The following is an 18,340-nucleotide window of genomic DNA, read 5'->3' on the forward strand; positions in this document are numbered from 1 at the left end:
ATGTATAGCTGTCATCAGATTCTCAAAGGGTTAGTCCACTTGCAAAGGACAGACAATTGTCTTTTTAAAATTGGCTGAATTTTAAAAAGGGGTTCGTGGCCAGGCATGGTGACTCACACCTGTAATCCTAGCACTTTGGGAGGCCAAGGTGGGCAGATCGCTGGAGGTCAGGAGTTTGAGACCAGCCTGGCCATCATGGTGAGACCTCGTCTCTACTAAAAATACAAAAAAAAAAAAAATTAGCCAGGAGTGATGGTATGTGCCTGCAGTCCCAGTTACTCGGGAGGCTGAGGCAGGAGACTTGCTTGAACCTAGGAGGCAGAGGTTGCAGTGAGCTCAAATCGTGTCACTGCATTCCAACCTGGGTGATAGAGTGAGAGTCTGTCTCCAAAAAAAAAAAAAAAAAAAAAAAATTGTGGGAGATTCATTGAATGTATTGCGTCATGTAGCTGAAAAGTCATGGCTAGCCTAGAACTTCAGGCAGGACTAGATCCAGGCACTCAAACGATGTCGTGGGGAATGTGCCTCTGCATCTCTGAGTCCTCATTCCCTCTGAGTCATCTTCACATAGGCTGTTCCCTCATGCTGGAAATATGACCATCAGTATCGTCAGGCTCACATCCAACCCCTTAGCAACTTTGGCTTAATTCTGTGCTTTGGCCCAGTTTTGCTCACGTGACCATCTTTGAGCCAGTCGATATGGCCAGAGATTGTAAATTCTCTGATTAACCAAGCCTGGGTCCTCTGAATCTGAGAGGATCCAGCGTATCCAAAGAGATATGTCCAGGAAGCACACATGGGCTATTTGGAGAGAAGAGTGGTTCTGCAACCAAAAATAGAGATGCCTTTGTAGGAATCAAAGGTTGCATTGGGTGGGGCACGGTGACTCACCCCTATCTGTAATCCCAGCACTTTGGGAGGCTGAGGTGGGTGGATCATTTGAGCCCAGGAGTTTGAGACCAGCTTGGGCAACATGGCAAGACCCATCTCTACAAAAAATGCAAAAATTAGCTGGGCATCTTAGTGTGTGTGTCTGTGGTCCTAGTTACTCGGGAGGCTGAGGTGGGAGGATTGCTTGAGCCAGCGAGGCAGAGGTTGAAGTGAGCTGAGATGGCACCACGGCACCCCAGCCTGGATGACAGAGTTGAGACCCTGTCACACACACACACACACACACACACACACACAGTTGCATTGTTTTTTGTTGCCACCATAGCAAATTACCACAAACTTAGTGACTTAAAACAATGCAATTTTGTTTTTTTTTTTTTTTTGAGACAGGGTCTCGCTCTTCTTGCCTAGGCTGGAGTGCAATGGCACAATCTCGGCTCACTGCAACCTCCGCCTCCCGGGTTCAAGCAACTCTTCTGCCTCAACCTCCAAAGTAGCTGGAATTACAGGCACCCACCACCACGCCTGGCTAATTTTTGTATTTTAATAGCAACAGGGTTTTACCATGTTGTCCAGGTTGGTCTCAAACTCCTGACCTCAGGTGATCTGCCCACCTCGGCCTCCCAAAGTGCTGGGATTACAGGTATGAGCCACCGAGCCTGGCCATCTGGTGCAAATTCATTATCTGACAGTTCTGTAGTTCAGAAGTCCAACATGGGTCTCATTGGGCTAAAATCAAGATGACAACGGGGCTGCATTTTTTCTGGAGGCTGTAGGGGCAAATCTGTTCAATTGTCCTTTCCAGTTTCTAAAGGCTGCCTTGGCTGATAGCACCTTCCATTTTCAAAGTCAGCAGTGTAGCATTTTTCTAACCCTGCTTCCAGTGTCCCACATGTTTTTCTGATTCTTTCCTTCTGACCTCCCTCTTCCACTTGGAAGGATTCTGACTGCAAAGGGCATGCCTGTGCCTGTGTACTCCAGGATACTTTCCTTACCTTTTATATGTGTGTGTATATATATATATATATATATATATATATATATATATATATATATATGGAATCTTGCTCTTTCGCCCAGGCTGGAGGCAGTGGCACGATCTCAGCTCACTGCAACCTCCTCCTCCCAGGTTCAAGCGATTCTCCTGCCTCAGCCTCCCAAGTAGCTGGGAGTACAGGCGTGTGCCACCATGTCTGGCTAATTTTTTGTGTTTTTAGTAGAGACGGGGTTTCACCATGTTAGCCAGGATGGTCTTGATCTCCTGACCTCATGATCTGCCTGCCTCCGCCTCCCACAGTGCTGGGATCACAGACGTGAGCCACCGCGCCCGTCCTACTTTCCCTATCTTAACGTCAGCTGATTAGCAACCTTAATTCCGCCAGCTGCCTTACTTCCTCTTTGCTATGTAATCAAACATATTCACGGGCTCTGGGGATGAGGACATCTTTGGGGAGCAATTATTCCGCCTACCCTAGGGAATGTAAGTGCTAAGGAGGCACCTACGAAATAGTCACCACAGCATGACTCATGGCTTAAGAGCAAGGTTAGAGTTAGCAGGGACTGTGAAGTGGAAGGGAAGGGAAGGGAATTCGTATTTAATTGAACATGCACCAGTTGTCAGACACTGCTCTTGGAACTTTTTTTTTTTTTTTTTTGAGACAGAATCTCACTCTGTCACCCAGACTGGAGTACAGTGGCATAATCTCAGCTCACTGCAACCTCCGCCTCTGGGGTTCAAGTAATTCTCCTGCCTCAGCCTCCCAAGTAGCTGATATTACAGGTGCCCGCCACCATACCTAGCTAATTTTTGTATTTTTGGTAGAGACGGGGTTTCGCCATGTTGCCCAGGCTGGTCTCGAACTCCTGACCTCAGGTGATCCACTCACCTCAGCTTCCCAAAGTGCTGGGATTACAGGCGTGAGCCACCATGCCCAGCCTGCTCTTGGAACTTTACAAACATTATAATTTACTTTGATGACAACCCTATTAAATATAAATGAGTATCCCCATTATACATATGAGGAAACAGAGGTTCCAAATGAAAGAATGGACTTGTCAAGTGACACAGTTAGCTGGTGGCAGTAGCAGGATTTGAATTCAGGCCTGTCTGCCACAAAGGACATTTAAAATAAGGCCCTATGTTTATGTTCATAGTATGCATGGATGTATACATTCATACATATTTCTTCCTTTCATAAAATTATTTTTAGGCCGAGCACAGCAGCTCACACCTGTAATCCCAGCACTTTGGGAGGCCGAGGTGGGAGGATCACTTGAGCCCAGGAGTTCAAGACCGAACTGGGCAGCATGGCAAGACCCCATCTCTACATTAAAAAAAAAAAAGCAAAAATTAGCTGGACGTAGTGGCGCACATCTGTAGTCCCAGCTACTGGGGAGTCTGAGGTGGGAGGATTACTTGAGCCCAGGAGTTTGAAGCTGCAGTGAGCCATGATCTTGTCACAGCACTCCAGTCTGGGTGACAGAGCAAGATCCTATCTCAAAAAAAAAAAAAGAAAAAGAAAAAGAAAAAGAAAAGCAAAGAAAAAAAGAAAATTACTTTTAAATTGTGCAAATAATATATGCATAGACTTACCTTGCTTCTTAAAAAAAGTGTTACAGACAAAGCTAAAATTCTCTTTGGTCACCTCTCTCTCATCTAGATCTCTTCCCTAGAAGTAACCATTATTATCGGTTTATGGCTGATCCTTCTGGATCTTTGTCTAAAAGTGAGTGCATGCTGCATGTGTGTGTGTGCATGCATGTGTGTGCATGTGTGTGTGCGTGTGTGGTAACATAGTATATGCATAGTATTGTATAGTAAATGAGTAGTATTGTTTTGAGCAAGCATATGAGTATCTTTTAACATAAATGGGATCCTACTGTACATATTGTTCTGCAGCTTGCTTTTTTAACTCAACAATATGTCTTGGAAATCTATCCAGATTTATTTAAAGAGCTTGTCCTCTTCCTTTTAAAAGCTGCAGTAGTATTCTGTAGAACTCGGCGTTTCTTTGTCCGCTCTCCTATTGCTGGACATTTGGGTTATTCTTGGTTTCTTTGCTCTCATAAACAATGTTGCTATGAACATCTTTACACGAGTTTCCTTGGAGACATGTCTAATAAGGAGAGTTAGAATTATCAAGTTATATGAATGTATTCATTTTAATTTTAATAAACAATTCCTGGAACTGTCAAGTATTTCTACATAATAAATAACAAAAACTCAGCAACTTCATGTGTTCTTGATCTAGCCAGGCTTCTCTGTTTCTTTTGTTTATTTGTTTTTTGTTTTGTTTTGTCTTGAGGCAGAGTCTCTCTCTGTCGCCCAGGCTGGAGTGCAATGGCACAACCTCGGACCACTGCAGCCTCTGCCTCCTGGGTTCAGGTGATTCTCCTGCCTCGGCTTCCCAAGTAGCAGGGACTACAGGCATGCACCACCATGCCTGGTTAATTTTTGTATTTTTAGTAGAGACAGGGTTTCACTATATGTTGGCTAGGCTGGTTTTGAACTCCTGACCTCAAGTGCCTCCACCTGCCTCGGCCTCCCAAAGTGCTGGGATTAGAGGTGTGAGCCACTGCGCCCAGCCTAGCCAGACTTTTCGAGGGTTGCTCTGCTTGAAGCTGCGGGTCTGACTGACTCCAAGCGTCTCATTCCAGGGCCCGGGCTGAGGGAAGGTCGGCTGCCAGGGAGAGTTTCTCATGGTGATGGTGGGGGCACAAGCGGACGAGAGGCAGATGCAAAGCTTCTGAAGGCCTAGACTCAGACGCTGGTGCGTGCACCCACATGCCATTGGCCAAAGCAAGTCAAGTCAACTGTGCAGAGTTAAAGGGCAAGGAGGCACCCTCCACACGCGGCGAGGTCATGGCAAGGGTGTGGGGCCATCGGTAGACACTGATTTTCACTTTTTGTGGGTGTGTTTGTGACAAGGTCTCACTCTGTCACCCAGGCTGGAGTGCAATGGCACAATCTTGACTCACTGCAGCCTCTGCCCCCCAGGTTCAAGTGCTTCTTGTGCTTCAGCCTCCCAGAGTAGCTGGGAATACAGGCACCCGCCACCACACCCAGCTAATTTGGTATTTTTAGGAGAGACGGGGTTTTGCCATGTTGACCAGGCTGGTCTTGAACTCCTGACCTCAGGTGATCTTCCCGCCTCAGCCTCCCAAAATTCTGGAATTACAGGCGTGAGCCACCGCACCCGGCCTGATTTTCTTTCTGCTGGTAATGGGACAGGGGACCTGCTTCCCTACATTCTTATCAATGTTTTTTTGTTTGTTTTTGTTTTTTGAAGCTGAGCCTTTCTCTTTTTTTTTTTTTTTTTTTTTGAGACGGAGTCTCGCTCTGTCGCCCAGGCTGGAGTGCAGTGGCTGGATCTCAGCTCACTGCAAGCTCCGCCTCCCGGGTTTACGCCATTCTCCTGCCTCAGCCTCCCGAGTAGCTGGGACTACAGGCGCCCGCCACCTCGCAGGGCTAGTTTTTGTATTTTTTAGTAGAGACGGGGTTTCACCGTGTTAGCCAGGATGGTCTCAATCTCTTGACCTGTGATCCGCCCATCTCGGCCTCCCAAAGTGCTGGGATTACAGGCTTGAGCCACCGCGCCCGGCCGAGCCTTTCTCTTTTTCTCTCTTTTGCCCAGGCTGGAGTGCAGAGGTGCGATCTCGGCTCACCACAACCTCCGCCTCCCAGATTCAAGTGATTCTTCTGCCTCAACCTCCCAAGTAGCTGGGATTACAAGCGCCCACCTCGGCCTCCCAAAGTGCTGGGATTACAGGAGTGAGGCACCATCCCGGTCCATCTCATCAATGCTTAATACACCAGTTAACTTGGATTTTGCCAGTCCTATGGGGGAAATATATATTGATTTCCTCTCCCTTCCCAAAGGCTACTGTCAGCCAAAATGCAGCATGAAGTAGATGAAGTAGAGGGAAAGTACCAGGTGGAAGAACCTGCCACTCCCGGTGACATTTTTTTTTTTTTTTTTTTTTTTTTTTGAGACAGGATCTCACTCTGTTGCCCAGGCTGGAGTGCAGTGATGTGATCACAGCTCATTGCAGCCTCGACCTCCCGGGTATAAGAGGTCCTCCACCTCAGCCACCTGAGCAGACACGTATCACCATGCCTGCCTAATTTTTCTGACACTTTGCAGAGATGGGGGTCTCCCTATGTTTCCCAGGCTGGTTTCAAACTCCTGGGCTCAAGCTACCCTCCTGCCCCGGCTTTCCCAAGTGCTAAAATTACAGGTCACTCTGGCTCAAAAAAATAAAAATAATAAAATTATTAGTCAATAAGTCAGGAGTGGCTAGGCGTGGTGGCTCACGCCTGTCATCCCAGCATTTTGGGAGGCTGAGATGGGCAGATCACTTGAACCCAGGAGTTCGAGACCAGCCTGGGCAACACGGTGAAACCCTGTCTCTACAAAAAATACAAAAATTAGCTGGGTATGGTGGTGGGTACCTGTAATCCCAGCTACATGGGAGACTAAGGCAAGAGAATCACTTGAACCAAGGAAGCAGAGGTTGCAGTGAGCTAAGATTGCACTGCTGCACTCTAGCCTGGGTGACAGAGACTCTGTCTCAATAATAATAGTAAAATTATTAGTCAATAAGGCAGGAGTGGCCAGAAGTAGTGGCTTGCACCTGTAATCCCAGTACGTTGGGAGGCCAAGGCGGGTGAATAACTTGAGCCCAGGGGGCTTGAGCCCAAGAGTTTGAGATCAGCCAGGGCAACATAACAAAACTCCATCTGTACAAAAAAATACAAACATAGCTGGGCATGGTGGCAGGCCCCTGTAGCCCCAGCTACTTAGGAGGCTGAGGTGGGAGGATCTCTTGAACCCAGGAGGTGGAAATTGCAGTGAGCTGAGATTGTGCCACTGCACTCCAGCCTGGGCGACAGAGTGAGACTCTGTCTCAAATAAATAAATAAATAAATAAATAAATAAATAAATAAAATAATAATAAAATAAGGCAGGGCCAAGCACAGCAGCGCACGCCTGTAATCCCAGTACTTTGAGAGGCTGAGTCGGGCAAATCATCTGAGGTCAGGAGTTCGAGACCAGTCTGGCTAACATGGCAAAACCCCATCTCTACTAAAAATACACAAATTAGCCGGGTGTGGTGGTACAGGCCTGTAATCCCAGCTACTCGGGAGGCTGAGGCAGGAGACTCGCTTGAACCTGGGAGGCAGAGGTTGCAATGAGCTGAGATTGTGCCACTGCACTCCAGCCTGGGCAACAGAGCAAGACTCTGTCTCTAAAAATAAAAAATAAAATAATAAACAAAATAAAAAATTAAGGTAGGAGTGAAATGAAAACAGGCTGCAGGTAAGGCAGCATCCCCATATCAGACGTACTCCATTAATTTTTGACACTTAAGTTGTTTTCAGATTTGGCTATAATAAATGACTCTATGAGATACATCTCTATGTGTATATTTTTGTCTACCTCTCTGATGATTTCCTGCATATAAGTTCCTATGAGTTGAATTGCTGGGTCATTAACAAAACTTTTCTGCAGAAGCTAAAGCAATTTTCACATTAACTGTTTCATTTAGTTCCTTTTATAAAGCCCAAAGGCATAGCATTAAAACAGCTCAGTGATTCCTTCCTCTGCCCATCAAATGAGCAACAAATGTTTTAAGGTTCTACCGAATGCTAGAGAGTGCAGCCAAACAGACATCCATGCTGATACTCAGTTGTCAGAAGGTAAATTGCTACCACCATTTTGGAAAGCAATTTGATGGAAGGTGTCAAATATAGGAACAATGCCCACGCCCTGAAAATATCCCATGCCTGGGAATTCACCTGAAAGTCAGAGGCTTACAAACAAAGACGTTCGTCATGATATTATTTATCATAGTTTTTATTTATTTATTTTTATTTATCATTTATTTTTTGAGATGGAGTCTCCCTCTTGTCACCCAGGCTGGAGTGCAGTGGTGTGATCTTGGCTCACTGCAATCTCTGCCTCCCAGTTTCAAGTGATTCTCCTGCCTCAGCCTCCTGAGTAGCTGGGATTACAGGTGCACGCCACCACACTCAGCTACTGTTTGTATTTTTAGTAGAAACGGGGTTTCGCCATGTTGGCCAGGCTGGTCTTGAACTCCTGACCTCAGGTGATCTGCCCACCTCAGCCTCCCAAAGTGCTGGGATTACAGGTGTGAGCCACTGTGCTCGGCCTTTATTTTTATTTTTTATTTTTATTTCTTTTTTGGACAGAGTCTTGCTCTGTCACCCAGGCTGCAGTGCAGTGGTGCCATCTCAGCTCCCCGCAACCTCCACCTCCCGGGTTTAAGCGATTCTCCTACCTCAGCTTCCTAAGTAGCTGGGATTATAGGCACGCACCACCAAACCTGGCTAATTTTTGTATTTTTAGTGGAGACGGGGCTTTACCATGTTAGCCAGACTGGCCTCAAACTCCTGAGCTCAAGAGATCCACCCGCCTCAGCCTCCCAGAGTTCTGGGATTACAGGCATGAGCCACCATGCCAGGCTTAGTTTTTGAAAAATAAAATTACCAGAGTATCCAACTAGAAAGGAATGGTTAAATTAACCATGCTGTATCCACCCAACAGAATATTACACAGCCATTTAAAATGACACGTTAAAGAATATATGTACGAGCATGAAAATGCTGATAAGGTAATGTTCAGTGAACAAAAGCAGACTGCAGACATTTTATGAAGTATGAATTTAGATGTTAAAGACTCCATAGACTCTTAAGGGGGGACTGTATTTGGAAGGTGAGGGTATGGAACTCTTTCTGCCTGTCTCTGTTTTCCGCCTGTTCTCTCGTGATCATTGCAGCAGACAGAATAAAAATGCTCAAGTCCTGATTCCTGGGACCGATCAATGTATTATCTTAACATGGCAGAAGGGACTTTGCAGGTATGACTAAGTCAAGAATCTTGAAATGGGGAAGATACCCTGAATTGTCACGGTGGCCCCAATGGAATCACAGGGACCAGAATACTGAGAGGGAGGGGGGGAGATCAGAGTCAGAGAAAGCGGCATGGCCATGCAAGGGAAACAGAAACATTCCTCGACCACTCCCACACTCCCAACCTCACAGGACACGCAACAGCACTGTGGCTTGACTGTTCAGCTACCGCGCACTCAAACCCCTTATGCAGATGGGCAGGTGCAGGATCGAGGGCAAGCACTTTTTGGGCTCCAGCCCCATGGTAACTTCTAGGGGCGGGTGCCTGTGACCCCCAAAGCCCCAGTGGGCATGCTACAGTGTCCTTATACTTCTGCCATCTGCAGACGGCTTAAGTGTTAACCAGCTCAGTGCCCTCTTGGTACCCGGGTTCTTGTCAGGTGCCGGTCACAGAATCACGTCACACACAAGCTTGAAGGATGGTGAATGTAAGGGTTTTACTGAGTGGTGGAGGTGGCTCTCAGTGGGATGGATGTGGAACTGGAAAGGGGATGGAGTGGGAACTCCCCTGGAGTTCAGCTGTCCCTCAGCCAACGTCCTCTCCAACCATCCCCAGCCAAACTCCTCCCAAAGTTCAGATGCTCCTTCTATTCTCTCCTCCTCTGCCGTGCTGCTCTTCTGCTCTTCTGTTCACCTGCTTGTCTGCTCATCTGCTGGTGGAGCCTGGGGTTGCCATAGCAGCTATAGAAAACTAATATAACCATGCATTTTGAAAAAGTGGGCCAGGCATGCTGGCTTACACCTATAATCCCAGAACTTTGGGAAGCTGAGGCGGAGGATTGCTTGAGCCCAGGAGTTTGAGACCAACCCGGGCAACATGGTGAGACCCTGTCTCTACAAAAAATGAGCTGGGTGTGGTGGTATGTGCTTGTAGTCCCAGCTACTTGGGAGGCTGAGGTGGGAGACTGGCTTGAGCCTGGGAGGTCAAGGCTGCAGCGAGCCATGATCATGCCATTGCACTCTAGCCTGGGCAACAGAGCAAGACCCTGTCTCAAAAAAATAAGAAGTCCTTTCACTTTTTTGTGTAGTTTCTGTTTAAATCTTTTTTTTTTTTTTTTTTTTTTTGAGATGGAGTCTTGCTCTGTCACCTAGGTTAGAGTGCAGTGGTGCAATCTTGGCTCACTGCAAGCTCCACCTCCCAGGTTCACACCATTCTCCTGCCTCAGCCTCCCGAGTAGCTGGGACTACAGGTGCTTGCCACTATGCTCAGCTAATTTTTTGTATTTTTAGTAGAGACGGGGTTTCACCATGTTAGCCAGGATGGTCTCAATCTCCGGACCTCGTGATCTGCCCACCTCGGCCTCCGAAAGTGCTGAGATTACAGGCATGAGCCACCACGTCTGGCCTTTTTTTTTTTAGACAGAGTTTTGCTCTTGTCACCTAGGCTGGAGTGCAATGGGGTGATCTTGGCTAGCCTCTCGAGTACCTGGGATACAGGCACGTGCCATCACACCCAGCTAATTTTTGTATTTTAGTAAAGATGGAGTTTCACCAAGTTGACCAGGCACCTGACCCTTGTTTAAATCTTTTGCTCATTTATCAGGTTGCTCGTCTTTTCTGTTGTTGATCTGTAGAAGTTCTTTATATTTTTTGCATTTGATTCCTTTGTCAAATACAGTCAGCCCTCTGTGTCCATGGGTTCCACAAATTCAGCCAACAATGTACTGAAAATGTCTGGAAACAGCCCAGACAACGTGGTGAAAACCCATCTCTATAAAAAATACAAAAATTGACTGGGTGAGGTGAATCAACGCCTGTAATCCCAACACTTTGGGAGGCTGAGGCGGGTGGATCACTTGAGGATGGGAGTTCAAGACCAGCCTGACCAACATGGAGAAACCCTGTCTCTACTAAAAATACAAAAAATTAGTCAGGTATGGTGGCACATGCCTGTAATCCCAGCTACTCAGGAGGGTGAGGTAGGAGAACCTAGGAGGCGGAAGTTGTGGTGAGTCAAGATTGCGCCATTGCACTCCAGGCTGGGCAACAAGAGCAAAACTCTGTCTCAAAAAAAAAAAAAAAAAAATTAGCCGGTTGTGGTGGCAGGCACCTGCAGTCCCAGCTACTCAGGAGGCTGAGGCAGGAGAATCACTTGAGCATGGGAGGCAGAGGTTGCAGTGAGCTGAGCTCACACCACTATACTCCAGCCTGGATGACACAGCAAGACCCTGTCTCAAAAAAAAAAAAAAAAAAAGAAAGAAAGAAAGAAAGAAAGAAAAGAAAATGTTTAAAATAATAATAGTAATACGATTAAAAATAACAGATTTTTTAAAGCAATATGGTGTAACAACTATTTACAGAGTATTTACAATTTACTAGGTATTACAAATAATGTAGAGATGGCCTGAAATACAGGAGGATGTAGGTGGGTTATGCAAATACTACACCTTTTTACATAAGGGACTTGAGCATCCACAGATTTCCTTATCCAAGAGGGTCCTAGAAACATTCCCCCATGAATGCTGAGGGAGAATTGTACATGTAATGTGAATATTTTTAGCAACCTGTTGCTTGTCTTTTCATTTTCTTTTTTATTTTTTGAGATGGAGTCTTACTCTTTTGCCCAGGCTAGAGTGCAGTGGTGAGATCTCAGCTCACTGCAACCTCTGCCTCCCGGGTCCAAGCAATTCTCCTGCCTCAGCCTCCTGAGTGGCTGGGACTACAGGCATGCGCCATCACTCCTGGCTAATTTTTCCATTTTTAGTAGAGACAGGGTTTCACCATGTTGGTCAGGCTGGTCTCGAATTCCCGACCTCAGGTGATCTGCCTGCCTCAGCCCCCCGAAATGCTGGGATTACAGGTATGAGCCACCGAGCCCAGCCTTCATTTTCTTAATAATACTGTGGTATTCATCCAGGTTGTTGCTTAAGTCAGTAGTTCGTTGCTTTACTTGCTTTTATGTATTCTCTTCCATTATTAGACCACAATTTGTTTGTCTATTTGAAACCCACCCACTAGTCCCACGGATGTCTTTTGGATAAACAGAGAAATTGACCGTTCTGGTCGTAAAGCTTGACCCTTACATTTGTTTTATCTGAATTCCTTCCTCGGGAAACTACCTTCAGGCCTCTCAAAAAAAAAGTATTAAAGAACTGAGACTCACCAGGTCACCATATCCAGACAATGAGGTAATGGATCCCCTCATTCATCATGAATTGCTCTGACTTCTGTGTTAAAAATCATTTGATAATAAACATGGGTCTATATAAGAATTCTCTATTCTATTCTATTCTTTTTTGTGGGCCGCGGGAGCAGGGTCTCCTCTGTGGCCCAGGCTGGAGCGCAATGATGCAATCATGGCTGACAGCAGCCTCAACCTCCCAGGCTCAAGCAATCCCCCGACCTCAGCCTCCCAAGTAACTGGGACTACAGGCACACACCACCACACCTGGCTAAATTTTTGTAGAGACAGACTCTCGCTATGCTGCCTAGTCTTGTCTCAAACTTCTGGGCTCAAGGGATCTTCCTGCCTTGGCCTTCCAAAGTGTTGGGATTACAGGCATGAGCCATTGTGCCAGCCTCTGTTTTGCTCTTAATTGTCTGTTCTTACGCGGATACCACACTGTCTTGGTTACTGCAGCTTTATGGTAAGTTTGAAATCAGATAGTTTGAATCCTCCAACTTTGCTTTTCTTTTTCAAGATTGTTTTTTACTATTCAAGATCCCTGTAATCCCAGCACTTTGGAAGGCTGAGGCGGGCAGATCACCTGAGGTCAGATGTTCAAGACCAGCCTGGCCAACGTGGTGAAACCCTGTCTCTACTAAAAATACAAACATTAGCTGGGCATGGTGATCAGTGCCTGTAATTCTAGCCACTTGGGAGGCTGAGGCAGAAGAATCGCTTAAACATGGGAGGAGGAGGTTGCAGTGAGCCAAGATTGTGCCACTGCATTCCAGCCTGGGTGACAGAGTGAGACTCCATCTCAAAAGAACAACAAAAAAAGAAGTCTTGCACATCTTTTGCTAAAGTTATTCCTATGCATTTTGTATGTTTTCTACTATTTTGAGTGCAAAATTTTGCAAAATTTCATTTTGCATCAGTATATAAAAATATAATTAAAAAATTTTATATTGACCTTTTATTTTTCAAAATAGCTAAATTCACGTTTGTTCTAGAAGTTGTTTTGTAAGTTCCTAAGGCCTTTTTTTACATATATGTTGTTGTCTTGAATAAAGATAGTTTTAAAGTTTTTTTCTGCATCTATTGAGATAATCATATGACTTTTTCCCTTTATTGTGTTATGTGCTAAAGTATATTCACTGCTTTTTGAATGTTAAACAAATCTTGCTTTCCTGGTCTAAGTCCCACTTGCTTACGATGTATTAACCTTTTCATATATTACTATTTTGATTTTCCAGTATTTTATTAAGGGCTTTTCCATCTGTGTTCATAAGGGATATTGGTCTGTAATTTTCTTTTCTTGTAATGTCAGCTTTTGATATCAGGATTATGCTGCCTTGTGAAATGATTTTGGAAGTGTTTCTTCCTCTTCTGTTTTCTGAAAGAGTTTGTGTGACGTCTGGAATTTCTCTCTGCTTTTTATTATTTATTTTATTTTATTTATTTATTTATTTATTTTTTGAGACAGATTCTCTCTCTGTCACCCCGACTGGAGTATAGTGGCATGATCTTGGCTCACTGCAACCTCCACCTCCCAGGTTCCAGCGATTCTCTGGCCTCAGCCTCTCAAGTAGCTGGGACCACAGGCACGTGCCACCACACCTGGCTAATTTTTGTATTTGTTGGAGAGGTGGGGTTTCACCATGTTAGCCAGGCTGGTCTCAAACTCTTTATCTCAAGTGATCTGCCCACGTCGGCCTTCTAAAGTGTTGAGATTATAGGCATAAGCCACCGCACCTGGCCATCCCTCTGATTCTTTGTTTGTTTGTTTATTTGTTTGTTTTTGTTTTTGAGACAGGGTCTTGGATCTGTCGCCCAGACTGGAGTGCAGTGGCATGATCTCGGCTCACTGCAACCTCTGCCTCCTGGGTTCAAGCAATTCTGCCTCAGCCTCCCGAGTAGCTGGGACTACAGGTATGTGCTACCACACCTGGGTAATTTTTGTATTTTTAGTAGAGACTGGGTTTTGCCTGTTTGCCAGGCTGGTCTCTGGGCATGATGGCTCATGCCTATAATCCCAGCACTTTGGAAGGCCGAGGTGATGGATTGCTTGACCTCTAATTCTTTTCATAGTTTCTGTAACTCCGCTGAGATTTTCCATCTCTCACTCCCTGTGCATATTTTCCTTTAAGTCGCTGACCATATTTGTAATCGCTGTTGTAAAGTTCTTGGCTCTCAATTCCAATATCTGGGTTACCTTTAGGCCTGTTTCTATTGGCTTCTTCTTTTTTTGCTTTTTTTTTTTTTTGCTTTTGTTTAGGACACATTTTTCTGTTTCGTTTGTTTGTTTGTTTGTTTGTTTTTGCAGGTTTCATGTTTTCTAGCTGAATGTTGAACATTATGGATGGCACATAGTAGGGACCCTGAATGATGTTGTCTTCCTTTGAAAAGTGTTGAGTTTTGGGCTGGGTGTGGTGGCTCACGCCTGTAATCCCAGCACTTTGGGAGGCCGGGACGGGCAGATCACCTGAGGTCAGGAGTTCAAGACCAGACTGGCCAACATGGCGAAGCTGGGACGTCTCTACTAAAAATATAAAAATTAGCTGGGCGTGGTGGCGGGCGCCTGTAATCCCAACTACTCAAGAGGCTGAGGCAGGAGAATCACTTGAACCCGGAGGTTGCAGTAAGCCGAGATCAAGCCATTGCACTCCAGCCTGGGCAACAGAACAAGACTCTGTCTCAAAAAAGAAAGAAAGAGAGAAAGAAAGAGAGAAAAAGAAAGAAAGAAAGAAAGAAAGAGAGAGAGAGAGAGAGAGAAAGAAAGAAAGAAAGAAAGAAAGAAAGAAAGAAAGAAAGAAAGAAAGAAAGAAAGAAAGAAAGAAAAAGAAAGAGACAGAGAGAAAGAAAGAAAGGAAGGAAGGAAAAGTGTTGAGTTTTGTTCTGAAAGGCAATTACTGGAAGATATTTTGGGTCCTATCGGGCTTGGGGTTTGATTGTTTTTTGTTTGTTTGTTTGTTTTGTTTTTGTTTTGTTTTTGTTTTTTTTTTGAGACAGTCTCACTCTGTTGCCCAGGCTGGATGCAGTGATGTGATGTCGGCTCACTGCAACCTCTGCTTCCTGAGCTCAAGCAGTCTTCTCACCTCAGCCTCCAGAGTAGCTGGGACCACAGACCCTTGCCACCAAACCCGGCTATTTTTATATTTTGTGTAGAGACGGTGTTTCACCATGTTGCCCAGGCTGGTCTTGAACTCCTAGCCTCAAGCAATCAACCCGCCTCAGCCTCCCAAAGAGCTGGGATTATAGGCGTGAGCCACCACGCCCAGCCCAGGCTTGGTTTTGACTCACTGTTAGGATGGGTCCATTTCACTTCTCTTCCTAGTCCTGGAGCATGGCCCTTACTATAGGGTATGGGCCTTACTCCTAAAGCATGGCCTTCCTGAGCTTTCAAATGAATGCTGGGAAGCTTAGCGAGGCCCCCCCACTCTGATTGGGCGGGAGACTCAGCATCTCCTAGCACTGCATGACGGCTTTTATTTCTGCTCATCTCTCATCTTTGTAGCAGCTATTCCCAACTGGGACTCATGGAGTCTTGTCCTCTGCAAACACTGTCCAGTCGTTAGCCAAGGACCTATGGTGAACTCCTCACAGCCTTCTGGGGGCCCACCTCACGTAGTTCCCTCTTCCCCACTGCCCCGTCCTGCAAATTCCAGCCTCGTCAGCAGCCCCCACAGCTCTCTCTCTCTGCCTCCTCAGCTCAGTAAGACTGCTCTGGGCCAGGCGCGGTGGCTCACTCCTGTAATCCCACCACTTTGGGAAGCTGAGACAGGCAGATCCCTTGAGGCCTGCCTGTCTCAGCTTTGGCAACATAGCAAAACCCTGTGTCTACTAAAAATACAGAAATTACCTGGGTGTGATGGCACGTGCCTGTAATCCCAGCTACTCGGGAGGCTGAGGCAGGAGAACCGCTTGAACCCGGGAGGTGGAGGCTGCATTGAGCCGAGATCGCACCATTGCACTCCAGCCTGGGCAACAGCAAGACACGGTCTAAAAAAAAAAAGAAGAGAATAGAAAGAAGATAAGAGAAAACATGAAAAACAACTGCACCGTTTTAGCCCCTTATCTCTGTGCCATGGTAGGCACAGTGTTCCCAGTGAGGAACCTGGGCCAATACATGGGCTCACCTTCACCATCGTCTCCTCTCAAGGATCGCAGTCCTCTTTCCACGGTTCAATGCCTGGAAACAGTGGCCCTCCTATATTTTGTCCAGTTTCACAGTTGTTTTTCGCAGGAGGGCACGTCTGGTTCCAGTGACTCATCCCAGCCGTACGCAGGAGCTCCCGATGTGTTACATTTGTAATGGGGGAAAAAAAAAAAAAAACCTCATGATTCAATTTTGTCCCAAACATTATGGCAGAGTAGAAAGAACATGTGCTCCAGAGTGCAGTAGAACGGGTCTCGATTCCACACTCTGATGCTTCGTTCCTGTGCGGTGGTCTTGCGTAAGCACCTCAGCTCTTTGCACTTGAGTCTTCTCTATAAAGTGGAGAGGAGGATATTAATAGCACCTTCCTTGCAGGATTGTTGGTGGGGTCAGAAGTAACCCAAGCACTTATCTCATGCACAGTAGACCAACGAGAACAATTAATGTTGTGTTATGGGGGGGGATGATTCTGTTTCAAGAAAGGTATTTAAAGTGCAGAGCAGCCTGCATGGATTGTACATAATATTCCACAAATTCCATGAAAATACTCAGTTCTCCTGGCATTTTCCAGACACTGGGAATGTAGTCATCACTGAAAATAGACCAGGTCTTTGTTCTCATGGAGTTTGCCCTCAAGTGAGGGAAGAGAGTGAGTAGTAAGGAAACAAGTGAAGAAAATTTCAGGCTGGGCATGATGGCTCATGCCTGTAATCACAGCATTCTGGGAGGCTGAGGAGGGCAGATCAATTGAGGTCAGGAGTTCGAGACCAGCCTGGCCAACATGATAAAATCCCTTCTCTACTAAAAATACAAACATTAACCTGGCGTGGTGGTGGGCGCCTGTAATCCCAGCTACTCAGGAGGCTGTGACACAAGAATTGCTTGAACCTGGGAGGGAGAGGTTGCAGTGAGCCAAGATCACGCCACTACACTCCAGCCTGAGCAACAGAGGGAGACTCTGTCAGAAAGAAAGAGAGAGAGAGAGAGAGACAGGAAGGAAGGAAGGAAGGAAGGAAGGAAGGAAGGAAGGAAGGAAGGAAGGAAGGAAGGAAGGAAGGAAAGAAAAGAAAGAAAAGAGAATGGCTTGAACCCGGGAGGCGGAGCTTGCAGTGAGCCGAGATCGTGCCACTGCACTCCAGCCTGGGCGACAGAGCGAGACTCCATCTCAAAAAAAAAAAAAAAAAAAAAGAAGAGCTGTCAAGGAGCCATTTGTATACCTGCAGGAGGAGCTTGGCACAGAGTTCAGAGTAGGACACCCATACTGGGGAGTCATCGGCTGCCTGAATTTTTTGTTTGTTTATTTTGTTTTGTTTTTTTTTTGAGACAGGGTCTCGCTCTGTCACCCAGGCTGGAGTGCAGTGGTTCGATCTTGGCTCACTGCAACCTCCACCTCCCGGGTTCAAGTGATCCTCCCACCTCAGCCTCCCGAGTAGCTGAGATTACAGGTGCCCACCACTACACCTGGCTAATTTTTGTATTTTTAGTAGAGACGGTTTCACCATGTTGGTCAGGCTGGTCTCGAACTCCTGACCTCAAGTGATCCGCCTGCCTCAGCCTCCCAAAGTGCTGAGATTACAGACCTGAGCCACTACGCCCGGCCTGGTTGTCTGGGTTTAAAGTCACACAACTGGGTCAGCTAGGGGTAGAGAACAGAGCACAAAGAGGGCTGGGGTCCAGTGGCTTTCCTCCCACACTTAGGGGGCAAGCAAAGGAGGGGAACTGGCAGACGAGTCCTAGAAGGCCCAGCCAGGTGAAAGAGGAGGAGAGTGAGGAGGGTTTGAAGTCATTGAAGCCATGAAAAGACATTGGTTTCCAGGAGATTCTGTGGCCAGTGCTGCCAAGTGGAAGAGTGGGATGAGGGTAGAGAAGTGGCCATTGAATGTGCAGTGCCGAGGCCATTGGTGGCCTTGGACAGGGACAGCTTGGTCGGGGGTGGGAGGCAGAAGCCCAGCTGGTGTTTGGAGAGGAACTAGGACATGAAGAAGGAGAGGTAGCTTTTGTGAAGTTTTGCTGAGAAGAACAAGAGAAGCGGGTGGTCGCTGCAGGGAGATGTGTCAGAGCAGGGCATGATGGTGTGGTTCCTCTTTAAGACGGGAGAGACCGGGGAAATCTTAAAGGCTGGTGCAGACAGGGAGAAGCATTTATGCAGGAGGAGAGTGGTTAATTGCAAGCAACAACGTGCCCTAAATGTGACTTCTCTCAGATGAATCTCCCCCAAATTTTTTATGAAAAATGTCATATATCCGGAAAGCTG

The 18,340-nt window shown here is 46.3% G+C and overlaps 1 long non-coding RNA gene across 1 annotated transcript; it reads right to left on the minus strand.

The window, feature by feature from the left end:
• Positions 1-9,282: 9,282 nt before the first annotated feature.
• LOC140711959 (uncharacterized) lies at positions 9,283-16,115 on the minus strand. Its single transcript, XR_012093301.1, has 3 exons — positions 16,067-16,115; positions 15,790-15,929; positions 9,283-9,515 (listed from the first exon to the last, which is right to left on the minus strand). It is a non-coding gene; the product is annotated as an uncharacterized lncRNA (long non-coding RNA).
• Positions 16,116-18,340: the final 2,225 nt, after the last annotated feature.

The sequence above is a fragment of the Chlorocebus sabaeus genome, chromosome 6 (assembly GCF_047675955.1).
Source record: "Chlorocebus sabaeus isolate Y175 chromosome 6, mChlSab1.0.hap1, whole genome shotgun sequence".
NCBI classification, from domain to species: Eukaryota; Metazoa; Chordata; class Mammalia; order Primates; family Cercopithecidae; genus Chlorocebus; species Chlorocebus sabaeus.